Consider the following 13,715-nt stretch of genomic DNA (forward strand, 5'->3'; position numbering starts at 1 on the left):
AGACATCAGATAGGTAAGTACTACCCTCTTCCACTACTGCATAATTCTGCAACCTGCTAAAAAAAATGAAAATTCAATATACAACAGCCTCCCTAACTGGATAACGGGGGTTGTGGTGTGAGGGGATTCACAAACCTAGCAGCATACTTCCCTTCTTGGACCGGAAGATCTAGGCCGTGTGGGGGAGCCTTGTGGGCTGAGCCACAGGTTTTAATTGGCGGGCTGTTGTCATGGAATTCTGACCACAAAAAATAAGAAAACAACAAAAATGATGCATGTAATCTAATTTATATAACATTTAGACCCACAATTTGTATCCATTGTACCATGAGTATGTTCAACTATTCATTGTAATACCTAGGATTATTGTCAGAAAAAATACAGGCATACATTGTTTGTGTGTGTTTGGCATAAGGCAAAAATTCCAGAAGAGGGAACAACTACAGCTCATGCTTTTTGAGGAAAAAGCTATCTCAAGATAATTTCCTATTTAAGAAATATTATAATCCAAATGTTTTTTATCCTGAAATGCTACAATTTTAATTTTTAATAAAATACACACCACTGTATTTTGAGGGCATTTGAGGCACATTTATAAAATAAATGGCGGGTTATTTATTGCATGCCTGCAAACGGGCAAATTTGCCATTTGCGGGCGCACAATAAATTAACACTCCACTTGTTATCTAGCCCTAAACTGGAGATAGTTCACCTCCCAATAATTTCATAATTATCTATGTATTTCTAATGGTATATAACCAAATCAGTAATTTTTTTATATAGCTGCAAAATTAATCTGAAAAGTTGTTATTTTGAAAACAAAACCTTAATGTAGAAAACACAATTTAAAGTTAGTCTTATTGACTAGTGATTAAAATTGTGATTTAAATCATGATTTAAATTGATTTGATTCATATCAAATCCACCCTGGCTAGCCATGTGATGTGCATGTATCTGAATATGTTGAGCAAAAGCTGGAAAAAGTTTAAAATAAGGGAGTCATCAGTCAACAAAAGGAATATAGTCAGATCAAAAGTTATTGGGAAGTCTAAGCCCTCAATTAAGTATTCTGCCCATGAGTGGCATAGATTTATGCAAATTAAAAGAGCACGTTTACAAAATAATAAGAAACTGCCCCATAGAATCCTGAATTGAGCCCGATAATGTCCAGGGAATGGAAAAGAGGGATGCATCAACAGCCATACACAGACCTGTGGGTGAATTTAATAATGTAAAGTGTGCAGAAGCAAGGAATGTCTGGAGTGCTGTGTAGACTGAGTTATTACCAGGCTATTGCTGTAGTATAGTTTTGTAGATAGAGGGATTTATTTTAAAATTAGAAAGTGCCTCATGTTTTGCCAACAGCATCTCCAGTTACATCTGCTGCAGCAAATAGTGTAGTCACTTACCTTGTAAGTATAATTTTTGAGGTTGACTCTAATCTTTCTGATTTTTTTTTATATGGGAAAAACAATTACAATGTTTCGGAGTCAAAAACAGCTCAGCTGGATAACTGCCACAAGATTCAATCTCTATTATTTTCCAATGGCATGGAGAGGCAATTATTCCATTCATTACTGATGGGAAATTCACCACCTGGCCATCAGGAAAAGGCAAAGACACCCCAGGCAGAGCTTAAGTATCACCCGCAATTCCCAGACTCTCCCAGTCATTCTTTGCCTCTGTAACGTGGAGGATGGCGAAGATGGTGCTCTGAAGATTATTGAATTTAAGTCCTTTAATGGGTAGTTTCCCTTCAAGATAGGACTGGGGTTAATGCTGTGTCCATGTAAACCTCTTAATAACAGTATTGGTAGCTGTTAGCTGCTGGATGTCGCAGGGAACTTCTCTGTCCTCTTTCCAGCAATCTGTGCTAACACCCCCACCTGGCAATCAGTGTTAGCTTACACTGCTTTACTTTTCATCTCAGGTCCCGGTCAGAAGTGAATGAGGTATGCTGTCAGAACTGGAAGGCTGTGTCTGCTCAACAGCGTAGATCATGGAGGGTAAGTCCTTTCTATTTTATTTATACTCTATGCTGGGGTCATCCTGGGACAGAGTATACTACTAGGTGACCTACTGGCACCTTTATATCTCTCGGTAAGTGATCTGGTATTTGTAGATATCCTTTTTAGGATATTTGATAAGATGAGCAGCTCAGATTATTGTTTATTCCCAAGAAGAGAAAAGGTTTTAGTATGCTCTCCCCTGCCTGCTGAAAAGAGCGAGACCTATATAAAGATATAGGATTACACAGAGACCCTGTGAGATGCGCTCGCCGTAGGTCCGGTGCAAGATCAGGGAACCGACACAATAGAGCGTGGGCGGGGACACACCTCCTTGATTCTATCCTACGATAGGCTGCTACTCCGGGCGGAACTGCCAGGCACGCCCCAAATTAAATATACAGATATCACACATCAAATATTAGCGCACAACTCACAGGATTAAACGGAACACCCTCTGAAGGGGTATAAGCAGGAGACTCCAGGCAAGGCTTATTATAAAAAGATGGCAAAATTTATTCATTAAAAACGGATGCCAAAACATACATCCAAATAGCAAGAGCCAGCAGCTGCAACAATCAGGTGTTAGAGCTGATCTCCACGCAGACGCGTTTCGTGCCCATGCGCACTTGTTCACTGCTTACCTGGAGACCAGTTCAACACCTTTTTATAGCTGTATGATTCAAGTAAATTTTACACCTGATTGAAGGCTGACCTTATTAGAAAACACTCCTCCATATGTGGTAAATAAAGAGCGATACATTAAAGGCACATTAGTCTAAGTGAAAACTATTTTTACAGATTAAGCCAAAAATGCTAAAGAAAAAATACAAGCAAGCAAAATGTTAACAAATATTTGATAAATCTTAGCAGACATCCTTAATAATTCTTAGTTACAGATAAAGCTATATTTTAGTATAGAAATTATTCTAATATCACTATAGCTAAAACTCAGACACTGTGCACTGTGATTGAAACAATAGATGAACCAGCTTTTACTTTTTTCATTTCCTAGAAGTTATTATATTTAATAATGCATTGCACACATAGTTGCATTGCTACATCATTGAGTTTAATATTTTACAACGTATCTTGTTAACACTTATTATTTCTCATTTATATATACTCCAGAAAATGGCTAGCAGGAAAATGATATGGTTCTTCTAGATTAAAGTCTTAAATAGTAAATTTAAGTAAATACATCAAGATCTCTTCTGATGTTAAGACCATCAGGTTCACTTGTTTTTAGTGTGAACATCCAAAAGATTTCTCTTTTGCTGAGCACCATCTCTCTGTTGCCCCCCCCCCCCTCTTCCACTTTGTAATGTGATCTATACCTTGTATTTTCAAGGATGATACATCAGAATTGTGAAGCAATTTGAAATGTCTAGATATCGGAGTGTCGCTGTCGACATCCTCAATCGATCTTAAGTGTTGGAGGAACCTATCCTTTAGGGACCTCTTAGTTTTCCCTGTATATTGTTTTTTACATTTATCGCAGGTGAGTAAATAAACAACGTGAGTTGTTGCACAATTTATAAAGTATTTTATGTTATACTCTTTATTTGTGGTACAAGACCTAAATCCACTACCTTCTATAACAAAACTACAGGTTTTGCATATAGGACGCCTACATCTATAGAATCCTTCTTTCCTAGTCAGCCAACACATATTCTTGGTTGGTTTCATATCTGAAGGAGATAGATAGTTTGCCAACGTTTTGGCTCTCTTAGGTATAAAGTCACACCCAGATGACAGAATTTCTTTAGTGATTGGATCAGAGTAGAGGATAGGGAGACAGTCTCTCACTATTGTGCACACTTTATTGTATTCAGCACTATAAGTAGTGATACATTTTGGTTTAGTCTGTTTGTCTTTTGCTTTTTTTGATTTGTATTGGAGAAGATGCTCCCTCGGAATTTGATCTACATTGTCCTTAGACCTCTTCCTTATAGCCCCTATCAATGAATATTTGAGTAGCTACATTTGCTTGAGCTTGATATTCTATTTAGCTAGTACAGTTTTTTTTAATGCAAATGTATTCCCCTTTTGGGATTCCTCTAAGAACGTGTCTGGGATGACATGATTCATATTTTAAAAGGGTCCCTAAAGGATAGGTTCCTCCAACACTTAAGATCGATTGAGGATGTCGACAGCGACACTCCGATATCTAGACATTTCAAATTGCTTCACAATTCTGATGTATCATCCTTGAAAATACAAGGTATAGATCACATTACAAAGTGGAAGAGGGGGGGGGCAACAGAGAGATGGTGCTCAACAAAAGAGAAATCTTTTGGATGTTCACACTAAAAACAAGTGAACCTGATGGTCTTAACATCAGAAGAGATCTTGATGTATTTACTTAAATTTACTATTTAAGACTTTAATCTAGAAGAACCATATAATTTTCCTGCTAGCCATTTTCTGGAGTATATATAAATGAGAAATAATAAGTGTTAACAAGATACGTTGTAAAATATTAAACTCAATGATGTAGCAATGCAACTATGTGTGCAATGCATTATTAAATATAATAACTTCTAGGAAATGAAAAAAGTAAAAGCTGGTTCATCTATTGTTTCAATCACAGTGCACAGTGTCTGAGTTTTAGCTATAGTGATATTAGAATAATTTCTATACTAAAATATAGCTTTATCTGTAACTAAGAATAATTAAGGATGTCTGCTAAGATTTATCAAATATTTGTTAACATTTTGCTTGCTTGTATTTTTTCTTTAGCATTTTTGGCTTAATCTGTAAAAATAGTTTTCACTTAGACTAATGTGCCTTTAATGTATCGCTCTTTATTTACCACATATGGAGGAGTGTTTTCTAATAAGGTCAGCCTTCAATCAGGTGTAACATTTACTTGAATCATACAGCTATAAAAAGGTGTTGAACTGGTCTCCAGGTAAGCAGTGAACAAGTGCGCATGGGCACGAAACGCGTCTGCATGGAGATCAGCTCTAACACCTGATTGTTGCAGCTGCTGGCTCTTGCTATTTGGATGTATGTTTTGGCATCCGTTTTTAATGAATACATTTTGGCATCTTTTTATAATAAGCCTTGCCTGGAGTCTCCTGCTTATACCCCTTCAGAGGGTGTTCCGTTTTAATCCTGTGAGTTGTGCGCTAATCTTCGATGTGTGATATCTGTATATAAAGATATAGGTTGTAGCCTAGGTTTTATCCTCGCTATATAGGGGTTAATAGAACATTTACATTTACAGTCTTGGAATACCCCTTTGGATTTATTCCCATGTTGGAGTGCCCTCCTATCCAGGCCAATATTAGAAAGGGGATCTGAGGGATTTAGTGGCGCCACAGGACCGCTCCATGTGGGTCCAGATATGCGCCATTATTATGGGAGGTAGCGGTATCTAGTTTTAGGGGTTTGATGGTTATCACCCCGCAAGAGATATTATGATATTTGAGAGTCTGCTCTCTTTTGGAGTTCACCTCTCTTAACGTATCTGCCAGCAGCGGCGGAGTTAAACAGGCTGAGTTTTGGCGTGCTTGTCAGGAGCTAGACGTAGAGATGGGAAGTTCGATTAATTTAGATGAATCGGTTCATTTCGGACGGTTCGTTAAAGTGAACCGGTTCATGAACCGATTCATCAGTTCACCTACTGGACATGTGACACAGAGCTGCAGATTCATGTCTTACTGATGCTCTGCCTGCTGACTCGCAAATCCGATTCTTCCTGAATCGTTTAAATGCATGACTCCTGAGTCACTGTGTAACAATCTGACTCCTCCTGAGTCCTGGACTCCACTGAACACGGAGCATTGAAGCACTTAGTCTGAAGTTTATTTATTTTTTTTAAACCATACAGTGTGGGGCTGTGTAAACAATAATAAACATATAAAAGACTGGTAATGTTATTCAGGCAGACCGGTACCATTACCAGTCTTTTATATGTTTATTATTGTTTACACAGCCCCACACTGTATGGTTTAAAAAAAAAAAAAAATTAACTTCAGACTAAGTGCTTCAGGCACTGTTATAAATAGCAAGCACTGGGGATAGGGAGGGTAAAACCGTTCTATTATATTTTAATTATTGTTTAAACAGCCCCACACTGTATGATTTAAAAAACAAATCTAAACTTCAGGCACTGTTATGTTATAAATGGCAAGCACTGGGAAGGGAGAGGGAGGGTAAATAGCAATAGTATGTACAGCAGCATCCATTATACGCTGATCAGTTCAGTTGGAATAAAAGAAAGTGCATTTGTATCAGTGTACCGAATCGTGTACTGTTAACTGATTCATTGCAAAGGAGTTAGTTAACAGTACACTGATTCGTTTGCAAACAGTTCACTTCTTGAGTCACTAACAACACTGGTAATATGATCCTAGAGTGAGGCTGTCTGATTCTGCTGTGTGATTCATTACAAAGGAGGAGTTAGCAGAAGCAGAACTCACTCTAGGATCCTATTAACGGTGCTGCTGCAGACTCAGGAAGTGAACTGTTTGCAAATGAATCAGTTCAGTCTGGTGAACCGATTCATACAGTTCACTGAAAAGATCCAGTTCAAATGAACGATTCGTTCACGAACTGGACATCACTAGCTAGACGGTGCCTAGTGAGTTTGAATGTCTGTGCAGTAGCCCAGCCGATCTCGATTTTTTCCGGTACCGTGATCCATTATTCAGCATAGCGCTGAGTCCTGAATTTAATTTTAGCCGGCTTCTAGCTGCTTGTGTAGCCTATTGTAAACAGTGTAGGTGCAATAGCCTGCCGTTCAGAAGCTGACACCTGATGTTTTTATTTACATAAAGCGTTAATATGTGGGGCTTCATATACTTTCCCTAACGGACACATCTAAACACATTAGCTGATGTTATTCAGCTGAAAAGGCGCGCTCCAGAGAAGCTCCAGGGTGGTTCCCTTTCTCTGTGGTCGAGCCGGTGAGAAGTCTGTGATGACTAGGAAAGGGTCTGATTACATTGCGCTTCCCAGTACACCCAGACAGTTCCCTGCAGCTTCTCTAGTTTCCTATCATGCCCTAGACATGCATACATTGGAAATGAAGCCGCTGACATATTAGGATAGCTTTCAATCACATAGCTCTTGGCGTCCATTATAGTATAGAGGTGTGCGGGGCTGAGAATGTTACATTGCATGATATAAAGTTTTCAAGCTGAGACTTAAATATAATTCTCTCCATGATCGTGATATTTGTGCAGAGTGTGTTAGTTTTATTAACTCTGAGTTCCTTCAAGGGTTAACTCCCTGTCTGTGGTTATCCTGTTGTGATTGGGACTGATGTTTTGGAAAGGTTTATAGTTCCATTCCATATCCTTTGGTGCACTTCTATGTGTTTTTATGTATTTTATTGGCCCAGATTTAAAATCAGATTTTTTTTCTGTTTTTTTTTTAAATTTCAGTTGGGATTACCAGGTATCTGCTACCACCTAGTGGCGGTTAATGGTAATTATCCATTTATTCTAGGGCTTCATCAGGTTCTTATATTAAGTGCCATAGGAAATTTTGTTTTTTTATTATGATATTCATTTCTTTTTTTTTTTTTTTTTAAATAGAATTTTATTAGACAGAGACAGCATATATGAAAATCACAACTCATATTATAGATGTCACGCAGGACAAAAACAGTAACAATATTGATCATATTAATACAGCATTAAAAAACTGCTGCATGGCATATATAAATTTAATCCTTTATGACATAAGCTAATTTTTAAGCATATTTAGAGGAATTTGGAACATACTGAATAAAACAAAATCTAAGGCTGACTCGTACTTTTTCTTTTATCATAATAAGAGAAAACAAAACAAAACATAGAAATAGAGGAAAGAAGGAAAAAAAAAAAAAACATGCATCCCCCTCGCCCTCAGCTCTGTCCCGATCATTATCATACCCTAAGATCTAGTCTATATTCAGAAGGAAGCTTATTCTCTATAGCAAGAAATCCAGGATGCTGGAAATTCATCATACAGTACAAATTCAGCGAAACTATCTGAACTTAAAAATGGCGACAAGATGCGTTTTTGAATATTAAGTGTATACGATTTAATAATAGGTAACCAGTCCGACATAAATTTCTTTATTTTTTTCTCTTTAGCGGATTTAAGATAAAAGGATTAGAAGATTATTTGATTTTGTATTTCCTGAATGACCATAGAAAAAGAGAGGGCCGATTTGGATTTCCAATTTTTTGCTATGAGATGTCTAATCGATAAGATGATGGACACAGCAGTTTTTAATCTTAGCTTAGAGTTTGTGATATGAAAATTAAAGAAAAGAATATTGTCTGGAGTAAATACTATATTAATGCTGTAATACTTTTTTAACCAAAAGGATAATTTATTCCATAATTGTCTTAGTTTAGGGCAGTAATAAAACATGTGTAATAAATCCGCTTTAGGGTATGAGCACCGAGGGCAAGCGGCAGATTGAGAGCTATACATCTTTGACAATCTTAGAGGGGTTATATAAGATCTATTTATAATTTTAAAGTGTGATTCTTTCCAGTTCGAAGGAATCCGACATTTATTAACTAAAATACAGCTAGCTTTAATCTCATCATCCTCCAAATTTGGACAGTCTCGTGCCCACGAAATAAAAATATGATTAAAATTGAGTAGGTTCTGTTTATTAAGCATTATGTTCATTTCTTTCTTATCCAAGGATGAATATTATATGTATATGGCTTAAAGGATTGATTAAAGTCCCCTTTTTCTTTTCGTTTCAGAGACCAGGTTTATGGGGATTTTCTAAGTTTAGCTGTTTTATCCCTGCTTGGTCCTGTTACACTGATGTCCCTTTTCTTATTTAAGAAGGATTTTTTTTGCATATCAGTGTGCCCTCTTGTTTATGATGTGCCCATTAGAGTCTGATCAAGTTGAAACTAGTCTATATCCTTTACAGTTTTTCTCTTTCTGGATAACTATTAGCATTTCCAATGTTTAATGCTTATAGCTTATTTTGCATATGTGATAAGGGATGTAATCTTTTTTTCTATCATGATATCTTGTTTATCTCTTAAAAAGAGGTTAACTTTTCTGGAATTTTTATAGCCTTCCAGTAGGTACTTATCTTCTCAGACATAGTTGATGCTTAGTCGAAAGAGCTTTGGTCTCTCATTCTGAGGGTCAAGAAACCCTGTTTGGGAAGTTGTTGTCGACTTTGATATGTGTAGTCTTGAGTTTGTTTTCCTGGGATGTTTTCACTGCCTATTACCCTAAATAGGTCTATTAATGGGTGTCCCACAAAACTTAGAGAAGTCCATATCCTCCTGAGGATGCCTGTTCTTCTCTGTGTATGTTTTTTTCTAAACGTTTTTGTCCTTTTTATAAGATTTTAGACAGTCTTTTCCTAAAGATTCCTTTTTTCAAATATGAAGTCTTTCAGACTGTGGAACCTGTAGGCTAATTGAAAAAGAGAAGGAAGCGTGGTTGTGCCTGAAACTGATTACCCTAACAGGAAAGGTACTCAGATAAGTCTAAAAGTGGGTTAATACCGCTAATATCTAAGACACTATTAAAAGATGGTATTATAGGGACGTTATGCTATGTGCAAAATTATTATATATAATATATAAATTTATTGTGTAAAAAATATAGATGATAACATAAGGTAGATAATAAAGATATAATGGTAATAAAAACTGAACTAGTGGTCTTAAAATATTTAATGCATATAGAAAAATTAAAAGTAATATAAATATACCAAAGAAAGAAAAACAAAGATATAAATATGTATATAAATAAATATTCAATTCAAAAAAGTGACTGGCCAGTCAAAAAACAACCCTTAATATATTAATATACTGCATCAGTAACCTATGGGAACCATTAGAACAGTATAAGCAATCTATAAAGATAGTAGAAATAATGAATATCAAAAATATAAACAATCTCAAAAAAAGTTATAATTACTTATCTTCTAACTATAGCATACTTTAAAATTATAATAAAATACTAAAGTCCTAACTATCAAACTAAGAACTGAAGATGTCAGTATCTGTAGTACAGGCGTGTTTTATAACACAGGGTGCCTAGCTAGAGTCTAGAGACTGAAATGTCTTTAATTCAGGCTTATTCCTTTTTTTAATGTTGCAACAAAGACAGGCATAAAAGTTTCTTCCAGTTACTTAGTCTTTATTTGAAAGAAAGTTCCTTTTTCCTTTGAAAAAAATTCAGGCTAATACCGGTAAAAGCTCTTTAGTATAAATCTTTTGTGAATGAAATAACACTTATTGGTCTTTGTTCGTTATCACAAAACAAACAAAAGTCTTACTTTTTAATTAGAAATCTTCGTGCTTTTCAGGTAGTATGGAATGTGTCAGGACTCCTCATCAAGTATAGCGAGATTCTCAGACTCAAACGGAAGTGAGTCTTTACTCTGTGATTGTTCCGTCCTTTAGATCAGTCCCACTTCTATGCACAGTTGATTTCCGGGTGTTTCACCCAATCTGTCCTCGGGTATTCCGTTCCTGTTTACTGGAAAAAGTTACGCTACGCGTTTCAGCCGCCAACTGCAGCCTTTCTCAAGCGTTCACCACTGCAACTAATTTTTCCTTTTGACTGAAGACTATCATTCGTCTGGCTTATGAGGAAGCTGGGCATCAGCCTCATGAGACGATTACGGCTCTCTGCCAGTGCTGTCTCTCTTCCCGGGCTTTTAAGAACGGAGCATCCATGGAACAAAGCTGTAAGGCGTTTACTTGGTCCTCTTTGCTTCTTTTTCTAAAATTTTACAAGTTTGATGTTTTGCCTTAGCTGAGGCTTCTTTTGGGAAATAAGTGCTTCAAGCGGTGGTACCTTCAGTTTAGGTCCGCCTGTCTTTAATTTTCCCTCCCTGTCCATTCTGTGTCCTCTCTGGCTTGGGTATTGGTTTCCCAACAATAATGAATGGAATCGTGGACTCTCCATGCCATTGGAAAGAAAACAAAATGTTTGCTTACCTTATATATTCTTTTCTTTCCTGGCATGGAGAGTCCACTACCCGCTTTGATTTAATTTTAAGGCGGCATTTATTTTTTATAAACTTAAGGCACCTATATACCCCTGGTGTTTCTCCTACTTTTTCCTTATTCCCTCGGCTGAATGACTGGGGGAGTATAGGAAGTGGGAGAGATACTTAAGCTCTGGCTGCGGTGTCTTTGCCTTCTCCTGGTGGCCAGGTGGTAAATTTCCCAACATTAATTAATAGAATCATGGACTCTCCATGCCAGGAAAGAAAATAATTTATCAGGTAAGCATAAATTTTGTTTTTCTCACAATAGCACCCTGAACTATCTATAATGGATTAAGAAACCCCGAAACCGATACACCAAACAAAAAGACGAGCAAATTTAAAATGGGAGCTTAGCACTGTTTTTTCCATAAATATCTATCGCCTCCATAGCCGATCAAAATAGCTGTTCCATTATTCTTATGGGGATTCTTTTTAAAAATAGTTCAGTTCTGTTTCAAGGTAATTTAAGGGCAGTTCAGGTAGTAGTCAGCCAATCCAATTACCTGTGGTTTACTTATTGCTTGTGCTTGGGTACAGGTAGTGTAATTTGTTTTTAAGTTTTTCTCCTTGAGTGGTTAAAAGGACAGTAAAGTAAAAATTAAACTTTCATGGTTCAGAGAGAGAGAAATGTATTAAGGCTTTGTGTATATATAGAGACATAGGAAATATAGTCTGCTGTTCTTGGTGGCTCAAGCGATGTAAATGGGCATGTTCTTGAAAACAATGTGTTGAGGTTTCAATGTACTAATAAAAACCCTTTTCAAGTACAACATAAACCTAAAAGAGCAATTTTCCTTACAATACATACATGCAGCTGGTATAACAAACCAATTTTTACAATACAGTGCCTTTAAGTGGAAATTATATGAATTTTAGAAGCATTTGTACACAGTCCATTGGGAGTTTTCAGCCTGCCTTATGCCATATGTCTTATTTTTAAAAATTGTAAACAAATCAATGTTAATAGAAGTGAGCACAATTCTTGCTGACCTACCTGTGCCAGTTTACTTATAGGCTGAGAAAGCAAGACACTTTACCTTACAGTACATCATTAACCTATCAAATGAGGAGTCCATGTCTGGTTTCCACTTTCACCCTTAGAGAGAGTTCCCCAGGGTCATATTTTAAATATATATAGAATGAAAAGCACTTTCTCAGGAAGGAACAACAACTCAATAACGTTCTATGGTGCTTCTCTTTTTGTATATATTTAAAATATGAACCTCGGGAAGTCTCACTAAGGGTGATGGGGAAACCAGATGTGCACTCCTTGCCCAATATGCTTAGAGGAATATGGCTGCACCTACTGACGAGGTCTAATGAAGGCCGAAATTATAATTTTAGGTTGCCATGTTAAAATACTCAGAGAGGGATTGCCCGGTATTTCAGGGCTGGCCTGATCTTGTTAGGTGGGATTAGAGTTTAGACTGATGTACTTTTGGAAAGTTCTTCTCTGTGAAAAGCATTATTGGGCTAAAAGAGGCTGCTCCCAAGTCGTAAATCACCATAGAACAATCTAACACGTTATTGAGCTGTTGTTCGTTCCTAAGAGAGCGTTTCTCTTTCTGTATGTATTTGTAATATTACCCTGGGTCAGTCTCCCTAAGGTTGATGGGAGGGAAACAATTGTCCAATGTGCTTAGAGGAATATGGCTGAACCTTACTGACGAGGCCCAATGAAGAAATTATCATCTGGGGTTGCCATGTTCCTTGTTCAGATAGAGTTTTCCTGATATTTCAAGGCTGGACTGATCTTGATAGGCGGGACCAGACTGATATACTTCAGACTGATATACTTTAAAAATTCTTCTCTGTAAAAAGCATTATTGGCTTAAAAGATGCTGCTCCCAAGTGGTATATTGCCATAGAACAAGCTAACAAGTTATTGAGTTATTGAGCTGTTGTTCGTTCCTAAGAGAGAGCTTCTCTTTCTTCTCTGTGTATGTTCGTTTATATATATATATATATATATATATATATATATATATATATATATATATATATATATATATATATATATATATATATACCATATAAATAAATGCACTCTCTGGTCTTTTTTGAAGTGGAGAACCAAAATCTCTTTTTAATGTAACTTTTTCAGGGAACTCATCGCCGTCATCAGCATCATATATATATGTATGTACTGTATATATGTGTGTATATATATATATATATATATATATATATATGTGTGTGTGTGTGTATATATATATATATATATATATATGTGTGTGTGTGTGTGTCTATATATTATATATATGTGTGTGTGTGTGTGTGTGTATATATATATATATATATATATATATATATATATATATATATATTTGTGTGTATATGTGTGTGCAGAATAGGAATGATAATTTAGCAAGAAAAAAGCACTCTCTGGTTTTGAATTTTGTTTTTGTATATTTTACTAGCGTGACGTTTCGAATGTATTCACCCCTTCCTCAGACAAAATCAAAGTGAACAATGAAAATATTTATACACATACAAAGTCAAAAACCCCTCCCCTCATTAGTGCAACAAATCACAAATAAAGCAACCTGATTGGTGGTTAAGGACACACCCTCAATCACATACAGGTGTGTAACATATATCAATCAATTATAATCCCAAAACCATGGGTACACAAGTGTAATTACTAGCACCATATCCAAAACAGTATATAGTTGTAACAAAACTAGAACATTTGGCATCAATTATTAGTTTATATTGAT

This window comes from Bombina bombina, chromosome 12 (genome assembly GCF_027579735.1).
Source record: "Bombina bombina isolate aBomBom1 chromosome 12, aBomBom1.pri, whole genome shotgun sequence".
NCBI lineage: Eukaryota > Metazoa > Chordata > Amphibia > Anura > Bombinatoridae > Bombina > Bombina bombina.